This window comes from Bactrocera neohumeralis, chromosome 6, assembly GCF_024586455.1.
Source record: "Bactrocera neohumeralis isolate Rockhampton chromosome 6, APGP_CSIRO_Bneo_wtdbg2-racon-allhic-juicebox.fasta_v2, whole genome shotgun sequence".
Taxonomy (NCBI): Eukaryota; Metazoa; Arthropoda; class Insecta; order Diptera; family Tephritidae; genus Bactrocera; species Bactrocera neohumeralis.
Genome location: NC_065923.1, coordinates 75,941,436 through 75,956,163, shown reverse-complemented (window position 1 = coordinate 75,956,163; position 14,728 = coordinate 75,941,436). Strand labels below are relative to the sequence as shown.

The 14,728-nt window shown below is 36.0% G+C and overlaps 1 protein-coding gene across 1 annotated transcript in view; it reads right to left on the bottom strand.

Moving 5' to 3' along the window:
- Positions 1–5,921, bottom strand: part of LOC126762107 (receptor-type guanylate cyclase Gyc76C-like) — a 122,649-nt gene extending 116,728 nt beyond the window's left edge. Inside the window, exons 1-2 of the mRNA XM_050478623.1 lie at positions 5,562–5,921; positions 3,027–3,311 (exon numbers count right to left, since the gene is read on the bottom strand). The gene's annotated coding sequence lies outside the window, so the exon portion shown is untranslated. The remainder of the gene's footprint in view (positions 1–3,026; positions 3,312–5,561) is intronic.
- Positions 5,922–14,728: the final 8,807 nt, after the last annotated feature.

Sequence of the window (14,728 nt, the reverse complement as noted above, 5' to 3'; positions counted from 1 at the left end):
CCCAGCGTACACATGCAGAGAATGACAATTCGCAACGTCGATTGTTTTTGAGTTATTATTGTTTTTGTTTATTTTTGTTTATATCACTTACATTCTTGCTTAACTTAAGCTAATTCAAGGCACACGTATGCGGCTAGGTGTTTATGTGGGTATTGGTGTACTAAATTTACTTCGTGCAACTAATAAGAATATTTTGTTTTGTACACAAATATGTTTGTGTGTGTGAAATGTATTTAGCAAATGCCAATTTTCGCGCGACGTGCATACGAAATGGCGCCTATGGCTTTGGCATTGCTGGTGGTGTTGGCGTTGGCGTGCGAGTAAAAATTTTGCAATTTTAGGTGATTTAAGGAAAGCAGAAGAAGAAAAGCAGGATGGAAACAAGAAAACATGTTAAATAAACTAGTATGCCCTACACAAAAACATGTTTCGATACAAGAACTTGATTTTGATCGTTCGTTTTGTATGGCAGCTATATGCTATATTGTTCCGATCTGAATAATTTTCTCTAAGATTATAGCGTTGTCTTGAGTAGTAAACCACACCAATTTCTTGAATATATCTCGTCAAATAAAAAAGCTTTTCATACAAGTACCCGAGTTTCATCGTATAGTTTGTATGGCAGCTATGTATATGTAACAGAGGTCCGATCTTTAAATTTCTTTAAGTGTGGTAGCGTTGTCTTTAACAATAAACTGTGCGAAATTTCGTGAAGATATCTCGTCAAATAAAAAACTTTTTCATACAAGAACTTGAGTTTGATCAGTCAGTTGTATGGCAGCTATATGCTATAGTGATCCGATATCGGTAGTTCCGACCAGTGAGCAGCTTCTTCTGAAGAAAATGACGTATGCGAAATTTCAGCTTGATAACTCAAAAACTGAGCGACTAGTTCCCATACTTCGTAGCATGACAAACCAAATATACCTTGTTCAGGGTATAAGAAAACCGAACGAGTTACAGACATTAAATTAGATTAGCTTAAATGAATGATTAGAAAACGTGTTAGCGCACTAAGATGCCGTTGGAATGACAATACGTAATTTTATTGTGGACTACAGCTGTTCAACCGCAGCCAACAAATCGAGAGGAACAAAATACACAAAAAAACGCTCTACAAGTGTACTGCTGTATGGACACAACTTGCCACCAACTGAACACACAAAATATTGAAACACATTTGCGCTTATAAATGCTATTTGTCCTTCCTCTTTAACGGTTTTATCAACTGCCAAGCGATACCTTATTATGCTGTCAGCGAGAGCAAATAATAGCGGAGCGCACTTAAATCAATAGCTCGGCTCCGGCGCAGCAGCACTGGCATGCTGGGTATTTCCACTTCAATTAGTAGTGCGAAAACGCCTAAAGTTTTCTTGTTTTTGGTTTTAATAAAATTAAAATTGAATGTTAAAACAAAAGAGCGCTAACTGTAAATGTAAAACGGCACAAATGCAAAAGTTGAAAGGCACTAGTGGAGCAGAGAGTCGTTTCCCAGAACTTGGCAGTTCTACACAGACTGCGCCCCACAAATAGAATTTCTAGGAAAATCACATTAGTCGCGGTAGAATTTTTTTGCTAATGTCCCTTTGTTTTGGGCTCTGAGGGGCTTATACTTTTTTTTTTGTCAAAAATTAAAAATCCGCTAAATGGCGCTGGAGATTACATATTTCAATTTGGCAAATGATCGGCAATTTAAGAGCTTACGCGAGAAACTAACGAATCTATGTTTTTTTTTTTTTTAATTCCGTTTAATTTTCCAAAATCAAGTACCCGAGAGATGGCGCTGGTGCGGAGTTGCAGTGAAATTCATTATCCTTAAATGTTTATTAATGTTGAGAAAAACAGCAATTTCCAAAAATTTCAGAATTTCTTTGTTAATATTATATGTTTGTAACAATAAAAATTCAATTTTTTTTATGTGAGAAAAAAATTGTTGAAAAGGCTGTTTTTTACCCGAGGAAACCCATGTAACCCCTCAAAAAACATACTGCTGAACAATAACGAAAATCGGCTGCCATATAAATATGTATGTTATACTGAGCTAGAAATGTTACAAAAACAAAGATAAATAAATAACACTGCTATACAATACCGAAATTCGACTGACGAATTCCTAAACTGATTGGCAGCCTTTACTTTTGCTACTCAGTTCTGAGCAACATCAACCACATAAACTATTTTCTAACTCCCCACAATTACTGTGCTCATTTGTAGAAATAATTTGCTAACTAATCAACCGCGTGTGCGCTGATAACTCTCGAAATACCAGCGAGCGCGTAAGATGGCTGATCTGAAAGTTATGTTACACACATTATTAGTGTGGATATGATAAGATAAGATAAAATGAACAGAACAGCGTGGATAACACAGCACTCCACAAGATATTTTACGTTTTCACAACGAGTATCTAACTTACGAAGAGTGAAAGCGCATGCCGAACTCATATAGAATTGGAGGTGAAAAAATTAAAATTCTATGTTCGAGCATAAAAACAAAAGAAAATACGAAAAACAAGCGATTGAGAATTTTTTTTTGCCTGAATAAAGTATGCCACGAAGTTGGTAGGAGGAAACGCCGGAGATTCTATATAAAATATACAACAAATAGATGATCAGTGTGACGAGCTGAGTCAATTTAGACTTGCGAAGTATACCCACATTCTTTTTTCTTCAAAGAGCGCTTCATTTGTCGAAATTACCGATATCGGACTATTATTACTAACAGCTGCCATACAAACTGAACGATCGGCATCAAGTGCTTGTATGAAATATATTTTTATTTGAGAAGATATATTCACGAAATTTATCATGGCTTACTGCCCATATTATCGCTATAATCTCACAAGAAATTATTCAGATCGCATCACTTTAGCATATAGCTGCCATACAAATTGAACGAACAAAATTAAGCTTTTGTATGGAAACTTCTTTATTGGAAAGCGTATTAAAGCTTTAAAGCGAATTCAGAAAACAATTAATAACTTTATCGGCGCTAAACTATTAGAAAAATATGTTGCATTTACTTACATTATGTGCGCACAGCTGCAGCGAAAATGTATGCACTTCTGTTGTTGGCAGAATTTTTGTTGAAAACTTGCTAATATGGCTTTGAGCGTAGGAAAACGTCACACATACATAAATATGCGCATATTTATTATTTATAATCACCAATTTAGTAACACTTTAGTAAAAAATTTCGAAAATTTGCAGCCAACGCAGTTATTTTGTTTGAATAATTTTTAAAACACACACAACAGCTACGTTAAACTTTAGTTGAACCCTGTGGGGGGTTAATGCCCAAGATGAACGGTACTGAACACAGAAAAAAAATTTTAGTTTATTTATAATATATATATTTTTTAATATTAAAAAGTTACTAATTAATTGAAATTTTTTTAAATAATTTCAAAAAATTTTGTTTTAAATAATTTCAAAATTTTTTTTAATTTAAAAATAATTTTAGTGCATTTTCAGTAAGTTACTGAATAATTGAGATTTTTTTAACTTTCAAATCAATTTTTTTTTTAATAATTTCAATATATTTTTTATATTCGAATAATTTCAAAATAATATGGTGCATTTATAGTTTATGTATTTTTTTAAATATATAACTATATCTGTATGTACGTATATATTATATTTTTTTCTGTATATGTATATATTATTTTCTATTATTTTTCTTCAATATCATTTTTTTTATAAACTTATTCTATAATTATTCTCATTTTGCAATTTCTTTTACACATCGAATTATTCCATATACTTCAAACTTCTCCCAAAGTGTTATTAAATTATAAATGTTTTTCATAAATCATATGTCTCGTTGCCACTTCGCCGCCATTTTTACTTGTTTTTCTCACATTTAATCTGTGTGCAAAGTGTGCGAAATGCCTAGCAAACAAAAGCGCACTTGCTTCTACACTCGGTCAGCTGATAAAAGCTGAGCCGACGGTTATCGCCAATGCTGATTGCGCTTCGTTTGGATTTTCTTTCGTTTTTAGGCTTTGCGGCTTATGCAATTTTTTGATATTTACATATTTTTTTTTTAATTTTAACTTAATTTTATTTTTAATTTTTTGTTTTAATTATTTTTAATTTTAACTTTAATTAATTTTTATATTTATTTAATAAATTTATTTATTTTAATTTTTATTTTATATATTTTTTTTTAATTTGAAATTTTATTTTAGTTTTAATTTTATTTATTTTTAATAAATCTTTTAATTTTTAATTTATTTTTTGTTTCTAATTTAATTTTTTTATATATTTTTTAGAAATTTATAAATTTATTTTAGATTAATGTTTATTTATTTTTAATTAACTATTGATTTATTATTTATAATTACTTTAATTTTTATTTTTCTATTAATTTTATATTTTATTTTTAATATTTTAATTATTTAAGTTTGTAATTTTACACTGGCTTCCACACTCGATCAGCTGATAAAAGCTGAGCCGGCGGATATCGCCAACATCGCTTCGTTTAGATTTCCTTTCGGTTTTAGGCTTTACGACGTATGCAATTTTTAATTTCTTTTAATTATAAATTATTTTATTTAACTTATAATTTTTGTTTAATTTTTTTTATTTAAATTTTTTTGTTGAATTTTTGTTATTTAAATTTTTATAATTTTTTTTAATTTAATTTTTTTTTTTGCATTTTTGTTTTTATTTCATTTTTAATTTTAATTTTTTTAATTTTTAATATTTGTTTTTTTATTAATTTTTTAATTTTTTTTATATAAACTTTTATTTTTTATTATTTATTTTTTTATTTTATTTTAATTTATTTTCAATTTTAATTTTTATTTATTTATTTTAAATAAATTTTTTACTTTAAATTTAATTTAATTTACATTTTAATTTAAATTATATTAATTTTAATTTTTTTTATATTTAATTTTAAGTATTTTCCAATATTTTTTCATCATATTTTTTTATTTTTACTGTTTTTATTTTTTTTTTTAATTGCTTACTTAGCGCTTGCAAATCTTTCCACAATACTTGCAGTTTTTACTTTTATATAAAAATATATAATTGTGTATATATTTAATAAACATTTCTGCTGAATAGGAACGAAATGCGCATTAACCAAGCAATTATCACTTGAACTTAAACAAATTTTCATTTAATTTTTTGTTTATGCTTTCAAATTGAAATTATGAATTTTCTAGCCGCAAGAGACATTAAATGTTTTTTTTATTTAATTTTTTTTTTTAATTATTCGTAAGTTATATTTATTTTGCTGACAGTTCGACTTACACGAAAATAAACGCATTTATATGCACAAAGAACAGTTTGTGTGCTTTTGTGCTTTGGCAGCATTGCACGCTGGCACTTCTTCCGCATTTACAACTGCGTCATTTTTTGCGGTGTTTGCCCCCCACTTAGAAGCAATAGATAAATAACAAAATATAAAAATAAAATAAATGCTAAATGTTGAACAGCGACAAAAAAGTGGCAAAATTTAATTTTACATATTTTTGTTTAATTTGCGGATTTAAAAAAATATAAATTTAAAATATTTCTTGACACAGTTACTTTTTATATATTATATTTTACCGCATTTTTGTATCATTCCGCAGCAGAAATTTTCACTCAAATGCATATCATATTTATTTATTTTTTAGTGTTGATGAAATTATTATTTGGTTTTTGTTTTTATATCTTTTACGCTACTCTGCCTTTTTCTGCAGCGATTCCGGTATCATAACAGAGTTTTTCCACGCCTTTCCAGTACGTTAAAGCTGACTGCAACGACCACCGACGTTTAACTGACGTACCGACATATAAACCACACAGCGACCGCAGTAAACGAGCTGAAAAACTTCCAGCTTGCACTAGGAGACCACGGTATTGAAACAAAAACAAAAAAAAAGAATCTATCTAACTAGAGACGTAGACCCAACATTTACTCGCAACTTTTATCGCAGACGAATAGAATAATACTGAATGCACACAGCGCTCAGCCAGTTCACAACGCAACGCTACGAGCTGAGCACATAGTCGCCGATAATGTGCTAAACATTCGTGTGAGTGCGCCGAGCCAACGGCTAGCACTCAGCTGTTGCTCAATTGCAAAATGCGCAGCTCCACAACTCCCGAAACCGTAAACGCTAGTCGCCAAGCGCCCAGCTTTAACTCCCCAACCAATGTGTTCAAAGAGAGTGAGAGGCAGAGAGCAGTGAGTGTGGCTAGCAATTGGCGCAGGCGAGCGACATAGTTGAGCGTAAAGGGTTGAGACACAAGTTTGGGTAAGTGTGTGTCGTCGCATTGAGTAATGCAATATATACCTATGAAGCGATTTTTGAAGGCCCTTTTTCAGAGATAGTAGTCAAGAAATATTAGCTGTTAGTGAATAATAATACTGCAGCTACTGACTTAGTTTCTCCTAAAATAATCTTATAAACTTTGCGCTCATCAAAAACGCATTTCTCGCATATCCTGTCAGCGGTAAGCAAGTAAAGATTCCGCAGTTTGTGTTTGATTGAGAATGTGTCAAATTCACCACGAAATTAAGGATTTCACTCTTCGGCAACTCATCTCTGTTCTTTTCTCTTGCTATTTTTCTTTTTTTGTTGCGATACAAAGCGACAACGTCAAGATCACACATTCTCTCACTCTCTTTCTACTCTCTCACACACACACTCCTCGAACGCTCTTTGTGTCCAATACTGTGTGCGTTTCTCGCAGTTTAACGTCGCGAGCGCGTTCTACAAACAAGTCACTAGTAAAACACACAATACGTATATCACACAACAACGTAAATTGCAGCAAAAACATACAACAACAAGAGCAAATCTATTTTTAAACTCATATTAATATTGTTCTTTATTTTATCAGCGTGGTGTGCTAACAAAAAAAAGTAATAATAATAATAAGTACGATTCAACGCCAACGACAACGGCAATGGCAACAACACAACAATAATAGCAACAACATATCGAATTAATATTATCTACACGCCATGCCCGTGTGTAAAGACGAGTGTCTATAGCAAACAAACAACAACAGGAGGAATGGCTGGACGGACAGACGAAATCTTAACGAATGTAAGGACAGACGGACAGCACTACCAAGAACGCGGGCGAACAGTGGGCAGCACATACATTTAGTACTACAAGTATACAATATATCTACATATACCATAGATGGGTAAAACTTCGATCAACATGCCGACAAGGCAGATAAACCTTTGAACTTGTAGAAATTTATGGATAATAATGGATTCAGAACCCCGCAGATAATTTGGTACTATCAGGGTTTATGTTTGGGATGCCCCTTTAAGATGTAAAAATAGAAAGTCTGTAGTGAAAAATATTTGTTTTGTAATAATCTAAGTCTGGAGATCAAGTGCATAATAATTCTCAACAACAGCTACTACTTGGGTATCAGTAGGCAATTGAGAAGCAGATCCCTCTCGCGACGAACAAAAACTACGCTCTATGAGTTTATCATTATTCCTAACCTTTTATACTGCGCTGAAATACGACGATGAAGAACGGAGATAAAAGCACTCGAGAGAACTGTTCTCCGCAAGGTCTTTGTAGCCGTACACCTGAGAAATTAATATCGAAAATTATGAAAACACGAAGTGTATGAGCTCTACGACGACATGGATATATTTTAGCGCATAAAAATCCAACGAATACGCTGGTTAGGTCATGTCGTCGGCATGGAAGATGAAGCTCCAGCGAATAGCTTCTTCGACTCAAGGCCCTTGGGTGGACAACGGAAGCAAGGGTGCACACACATCCACTGGATGACCAAGAGCATAGTGAACCTTCTACCTCGGGTTGTAGACGCTTGGCTTGACCTCGCAATAGATAGAGGCCACTGGTGGAGCTTTTTGTTCTCACCCCAAACCAACCCATGGTTTAAGCGACCAAGAAGAAGACGAATTTAGCTTTAATATAATACAGAGGCTCAATTTGCGACCACTTTTTACAGCAATTGGGACCGTATGTCAGAAAATAACGCCTCGAACATTCTTTTCCACAGCGTCAAACCTTTTGGGCTTATCTGTTTATACAAGCAACTTCGAATATTCCCACAAATAATAATCCAGTGGCGTTAAATCGGCACGGCACAGGTCCACGATGCGAGATAAGGCGCTCAACAACAGTTTTCTTGAATAAATTAATTTTTTCGTTGGGGCTCTGTGGCATGTAACGCCATCTTATTAGAACCAAAGGTCGTCCATACCAACATCCGCCAATTCCGCTACGAAAAAGGCATTACACATGACTATATTCCCCATTGGGTGCAACATTATGACCGGCCTCATTTTTGAAGAAATATGGACCAACGGGTCCCCTTGCCAATAAAGGACACCTAACAATGACTTTTGCCAGCATAGCCGCTGCCTCTTAATTCGCTGAACTATGTCAATGTCGTCGTATATCACAATCGACTGCGGTATTCGCCGTTGCCAATGGACAATAAATCTTCTACAAAACCTTTCTCTCGAAAACTCGTAACGCCGACTCATCAGCTGTAGTCATCGTCTATGCCTCTGAACCACATAGCCGGGCGGGTATGATGAGTGACTTGTAGAGTTTGGTCTTTGCTCTTCGAGAGAGGACTTTACTTCTCCATTATCACATCTTCGTAAATAACTATACAAATATACATAGCTCCATACTTGTATAGCTAAAACCCCCAAGCAATCTAAGAAAATTTATTTCGATAATCTAATTATTGTCGAACGCCGAGCTCCATGCCATGCGTTATGGATTGACACTTAGCGCAAACATGCCAATACTATTATCATAAATTTGTGACGTCAATCACTGGTTAAAAGGCTACTAATATGAAAATAATAGAACTGCTCTAATAAATAATTGACAGATAAGATTATGTGCTTGCGCCAATAATTCCTACCGTACTCAAGTGTCGCGTCTATCAACACTTGCTTTCAAAAGTGTAAACTATAATTAATGAATGATAAATCCTTAATAGCTTCAATTACAGCAAGTTAAGTGCAAAATTTTTCATTCATTAAAATCACAGAGAATTTACAAAGCTAGCCATACATTAATTCGCACGATTGCGCTCTCCACGCTATGCTGTCGCGCTTTATGTAATACGCTCTCTAGAGCGGGCACTCATACTGTTTACTGCAGCCGTGTTAGATTGCCGTTTCGTTTTAGCGCACTGGCTTAGTGAGGCCCAGCCCACCAAGATTAGAGAGCAGGTGATCTCGACTTGGCGGGAGCAACCCCCGAAAACGGCGAAACAGCGCTGGCTTTGCATGATTTTTTGCGCAAGTTTTGTTTCCAGCTAGCATTCATTTCATTAAATTTATAGTCTTTCCCTAAAGTATTACTATACATTTCCTACATCGTTTTATGGGCCTTTTCGCGCGAACTCCACAGTCATTTTTCATTTCCTCAAATCACTCCGTACAGAACGTACCAAGAATTGTGTTGCCTACTTTGTTTACTGTCGTTCACTTCACTTCCTACAAACACACTCGCGCTCTCTGCTCCCTCGCGCATTACACGCCAACGTGTTGGATCGCGGCGATCTTGAGATTTGCGCTCGTCGCATACTACAAATAACTTTACACAAGCATATTTGCTTTACTCATCTATACCAACACACACGTATATTTACCTATGCGGCTACATATTTTCGAGTCTTCATGCTTTCATTGTTTGCTGCTGATTTCGCCCACCCCCTTTCCTAACAATACTTACAAATCTGCAGTCTCGTCTCAGCATCACTTCTTCTCAGTTGCTTGAAAATAATCGCCGCTCAGCACTCGACGAGCGGCGTTTGACACTGCTCTTAATGATTTTCGTTTACCGCGAATGCAAATTGGTTAGTCGCTACTTGTGAAGCGTTTGCCTTACGCCTACTTTATAAGAAAAGCAAAACGAACAAGCGTCGCGTCGTGCCGCGCAGAATGCCAACTCCCCAAGCGCTTCCGCGACAATGCACAGTGGCGTTTAGCGCTGCCGGTGCGGATTACGGCTGGCCGAGTGTTGACACAAAAAGCAAAAGTTTACTTTGTGCTCGACATGAAAATAAACATGAAATCGCTTCAGCTACTGATAAGATGTCGCAGTGCGGTCTAATCTTTATTACGCGCTCCCTCGCTCATTTAACGCGTATTCGCCACATGCTTACATACATACATACACCGTTCGCTATATTAGTTCAAATCGTGAAATATTACTCGTCCAGCGGCTGGCGATACCGCGCGAATACAGCCTGCAGCCGCCGGCATTCACAAGTCAGATATGAGTGGGTCGCTCCTCTATTAGACGGCCTTATATTCTTGATAGACTAAGTATGTATATGCGCGTATTTCTATGTGCGCGTTAGTATTTGTTTTGCGATTTCATTTGCACTACTTGTTATTCCGGCATTGGATCGAAGGGAAATGATAAATATGTTAGTTGCGCACAGAAATCATGTTTTGCTTTTATTGCAAACCCCGGACGATATGCGAACATTTTTGTATGCGAGTGTGTGTGGTGGGGGTACATAAATGGCGCACATATCGCCGCTTAGTGCGTTATTTAATTAAATATGCGAGGAATTTGAACTTTATTGGATTTTCTTCGTAAAGTTCGTTAGTATAAAAGCACGAGCTTAAGACTAAAAATTTTGAGATGAAATTTTGCGGTCAACATTAGGAGTATGGATGTAAAATACTCAGAGAGGAAGCATTGATTACCAATGTTGACCACAAGTCCGCCTTTGCAGTAAAACTCAAAGAATTTTGGGACTACTCAGAAAGATAGCGATGATTACTAGTGTTGACCACAAGCGCGGCTTTGCAGTAGACCACAAAGATTTTGGACAACTAAGAGTGGAAGCGACCTCAAAGAGTTTTAGAGTTGAGTTAGATCTCAAAGAGTTTTGAACAACTTGAACAAAACCATCCAAACTTAAATAAAGAATGCGATAAATATCCAGCAGTTCTTGAAAAACAAAAATATTGAGACTCTTACGAACTAACCAAACACCAAGGTATTGCAAGTCTCACAAGCCTTAACAACCCAAAATCCATGTTGAACTGCAACATTGTACAAAATTAGTAATAAAACGCTGGAATGGATACCTTTGACTTTGAGATTAACTCAACTCAAATTAAATTCTTAACATCCACGAACTGATGTAATAGATACCCTTGGACTTGAGATCAACTACATACGTAACCCCGGCAACATAACCCATTTTGCACCCAAATTAAATTCAGTCATATTTTAGTCCATCCCTACATATAATCTAAATTAATACTTTAACAAAGAACCCCAAGTACGTTAAATGCAGGCGATAGGCACTACCTGTAGGCAGTCGGGTCCACGTAAAAGAATCGAATCGAATATACAGCAGTACCAACTTAGAAACTCAAGCTCCCTGTTAACATTTCCATTCTTGAAATAATAAATCTGAGCGGTTTTGAAATATCATTACATAGTCTTTGTAATGGGTATTTTCTTTGACTGTGGTTTTCAATGAGGCAATACTTTTCTCGGAGTTGGTCTTTTTGACAGCTGTTATTAGATTTATACCCAGTTTCGTATTGCAAAGTTGTGTTAATGCATGCGACGCATCGCGCGCTAAGTCGGTTGACGTAATCGCCCCGCGGTGTCGATAACTCGAGCAAGCGTGTATCGGTTTCGTACCACATTTACTCTAGCGGATAATGCGCATCACATTTGGGCATAATGTTCCAGCCAATGATATACGCCATAGAGCCATTATTCGTGTTGTCTTAGACGAGCTTTAGTTCCAACAATTCGACGCCACATGACATAGAGCCAACGAAACAATCAGTTTATTGAAGGAAACTTTTGGTGAGCGCATTATCTTGCGTCGAGGGCTTGTGTCGTATCCCCCTAAGAATGGATGCGTTCCAGGTAGATTACTTTTAGTGGGTTTTTGTGAAGTGGCTTGGTCTCGCAGATAAGCCCGATACCATTGACGTCTTGGAAGAGACTATTTGGCGCATTCGAATTTTCGTATAGATATTTCGGGCAACAATAAAGTTTTCCATAGAATGACTGGATTTTCATCGATCAGTTTGCAGCTAACATAGAGCTAGGCATAATAAGAAAGTTTCCCTAGGTCATTCAGTTTGTATGGCAGCTCTATGCTTTAGTGCCCTGATATCAACAACTCCGAGCTTGTTGAACTGAAACGGACGTATGCAAATTTCAGTTGAATATCTGATAAACTGAGAGACGCCCAAAAACACATTACAAAATCATAAGAGGCCCAGCGAGCAGGAAATAACAGCAACTTGTTGAATCATCATCGGCAAGTGTAGAGCAAAGATCGAGGGCCGAAACGGCAAGTAACAACATCGTGTTCAAATTATAACCGTATTAAGCAGGACTGCAGAGGTATCAGCAATTTGTAGAAGACATTTCAATTTGCAAAAATCTTTTGCCGGCAGAAGATAAGAAAGACTTCCAGTTGTAAAGCAGATTTTCATACAAATCTGCAAGGCATACATACAAACATAAGTACCTACAGATGTATAATTTTTTATAACAACGCAAAAGGGTGTTGGAAGTACTAGCGTAGATTAAAGTAGAGTATAGTAGAAGAATTGACGCGCATTGTGTTACACAAAAGGTTGGGAAAAGACACCACCGCCGCCGCATTCACCAGCGATAAACGAGCAAAAAGACTGCGCGCTGGAGCAAATACATACATACATACATATGTATATAGGAATATGTAAAAACAGGCACGAAAAAATGGCAAAGATTTATAAATAACAACCTTTATCAGTCGTCGCTGGCGTATTACAAAAATGTACACTCGTGTGTGCGCGTATGTGTGTAGGAGAGCACGCCCCTTGTACAAAGGCAAAAGAAGAGCGCATATTTTTCTGTGGACCAGTCAACGACAAGTCCAGAGAGCAGATGGAGACGCTGAAGAGCGCGAGTTTCCTCCGTTGACGCTAAACAACGACGCTCGCTGAGAGCACGAATGATGTACGATCGTATGCTAGAGATGTTACAAAAGCAAAACGAGAAATGTAGTAAACAAGTGGAATAACAGCAGAAATCAGAATAAAATGCACTGTATGTAACATGTGCATATGTATGTATGGATGCATATTATTATCTATACATTTCAAATATACATATGTATTGACTTGTTATAGGTAGTCAAATTAGATTACATACGTACATATAGTATAGTGGGAATAACAATACCACTGCCGCCAGGGTTGAAGAAGAGAAAAGTTTAGTTTAAGTTTTTAAAAGAACGGTATGAAAGTCAAAGGAACTTAAATCCGACCATAACATCCGAAATTTTAATCAAACTTTACTAATAAAACACTCTATGAAGGAACACTCCATGAAAAAAAAGAGGGAGAAGTTCGGGTACAATTACACCCGAGCCCGGAGTGCCCTACTATAAGGTGCTCTGCCGCAATAGTTTGCAGAATTTTTCTCCAACAATTCCTTACAAACATCTACGGGTACCGATTTTCTCTCACTTCGTTGTAAACACATCTTAAACCAATTGGAGGTTCCTAGTGCAGCCAGATCTTTCTCTTTCCAACGGAGTGGAGGTCTTCCTCTGCTTCCGCCGGCAGGTAATGCGTCGAATACTTTTAGAGCTGAAGCGTTTTCATCCATTCCGACGACATGACCTAGCCAGCGTATCAGCTGTTTCTTAATGTAACTGAACTATGTCAATGTCGTCGTATAACTCTTACAGCTCATCGTTCCATCGAATGTGTTATTCGCCGTTGTCAATGAGAGGACTCATCAGATGTTGTCATCGTCCATGCCTCTGCACCTTATAGCAAGACGGGGATAATGAGTGATTTATAGTGTTTGGTCTTTGTTCGCCTCGAGAGGACCTTTCTTTACAATTCCCTACTCAGACCGTAGTAGTACCTGTTGGCAAGAATTATTTTGCGTTGGATTTCGAGGCTGATATTGTTGTTGGTATTAATGCTGGTTCCAAGACAGATGAAATTATATACGACTTCGAAGTTATGACTGTCACCTTAGTCCGAGATAAAAGAAAATCAACCTCAGCGTCAACAAATTTCAAAGTCAAATACCTTTAACAACACAAAAGGCGAAGTGCTCGAATTTTCGAACGCCAAATACAAGGTTTTAATTTTTTTTTCCAAAAATGACTAAACATTTTGCCTGTAATCTAATTTTTATTGGTCGAGATAGTTTTGCTATAATTAAAAAATAATGCCTAGAACAGCTTAAAAACCACAGGGGAGGGCAACTCTGGCCAAGATAAAGGCACAGCTTATCAACGAACGCTGATTGTCGTACGCACTCAAATGAGCGGAGTTGCAAACAAAGCACGAAATTCCACAGAGTACGCCTATACAAGAAGAAGGCGAGAGATGCACACAGCAACTAGAAAAAGATTATTATCACGGATTACGCTCTACCTAGCAATAAATATACTAAGTTAAATGTGTGCCTACATATGTATATATTTATTTATAATGTTTAAATGTGTGCATATAAAGGAAAGTATATAGGCAGTTTTGTAAATGAATGAAAATGATCGTGTGTTTGCACATAAATATGTACAGGTACATACATAGGAAAATATTACAAAAAAAATCATACATATGTATGTATTTAAATTTACGAAACATGTACTCACACTACTCCGAGGATGTTAACGAATTTTTTACTTTCAGCAGCCGCTCGAAAACGAAACACGTGCATATTTGCCGCAGTCAAATTCCGTACACAAATACTTGTATGCAT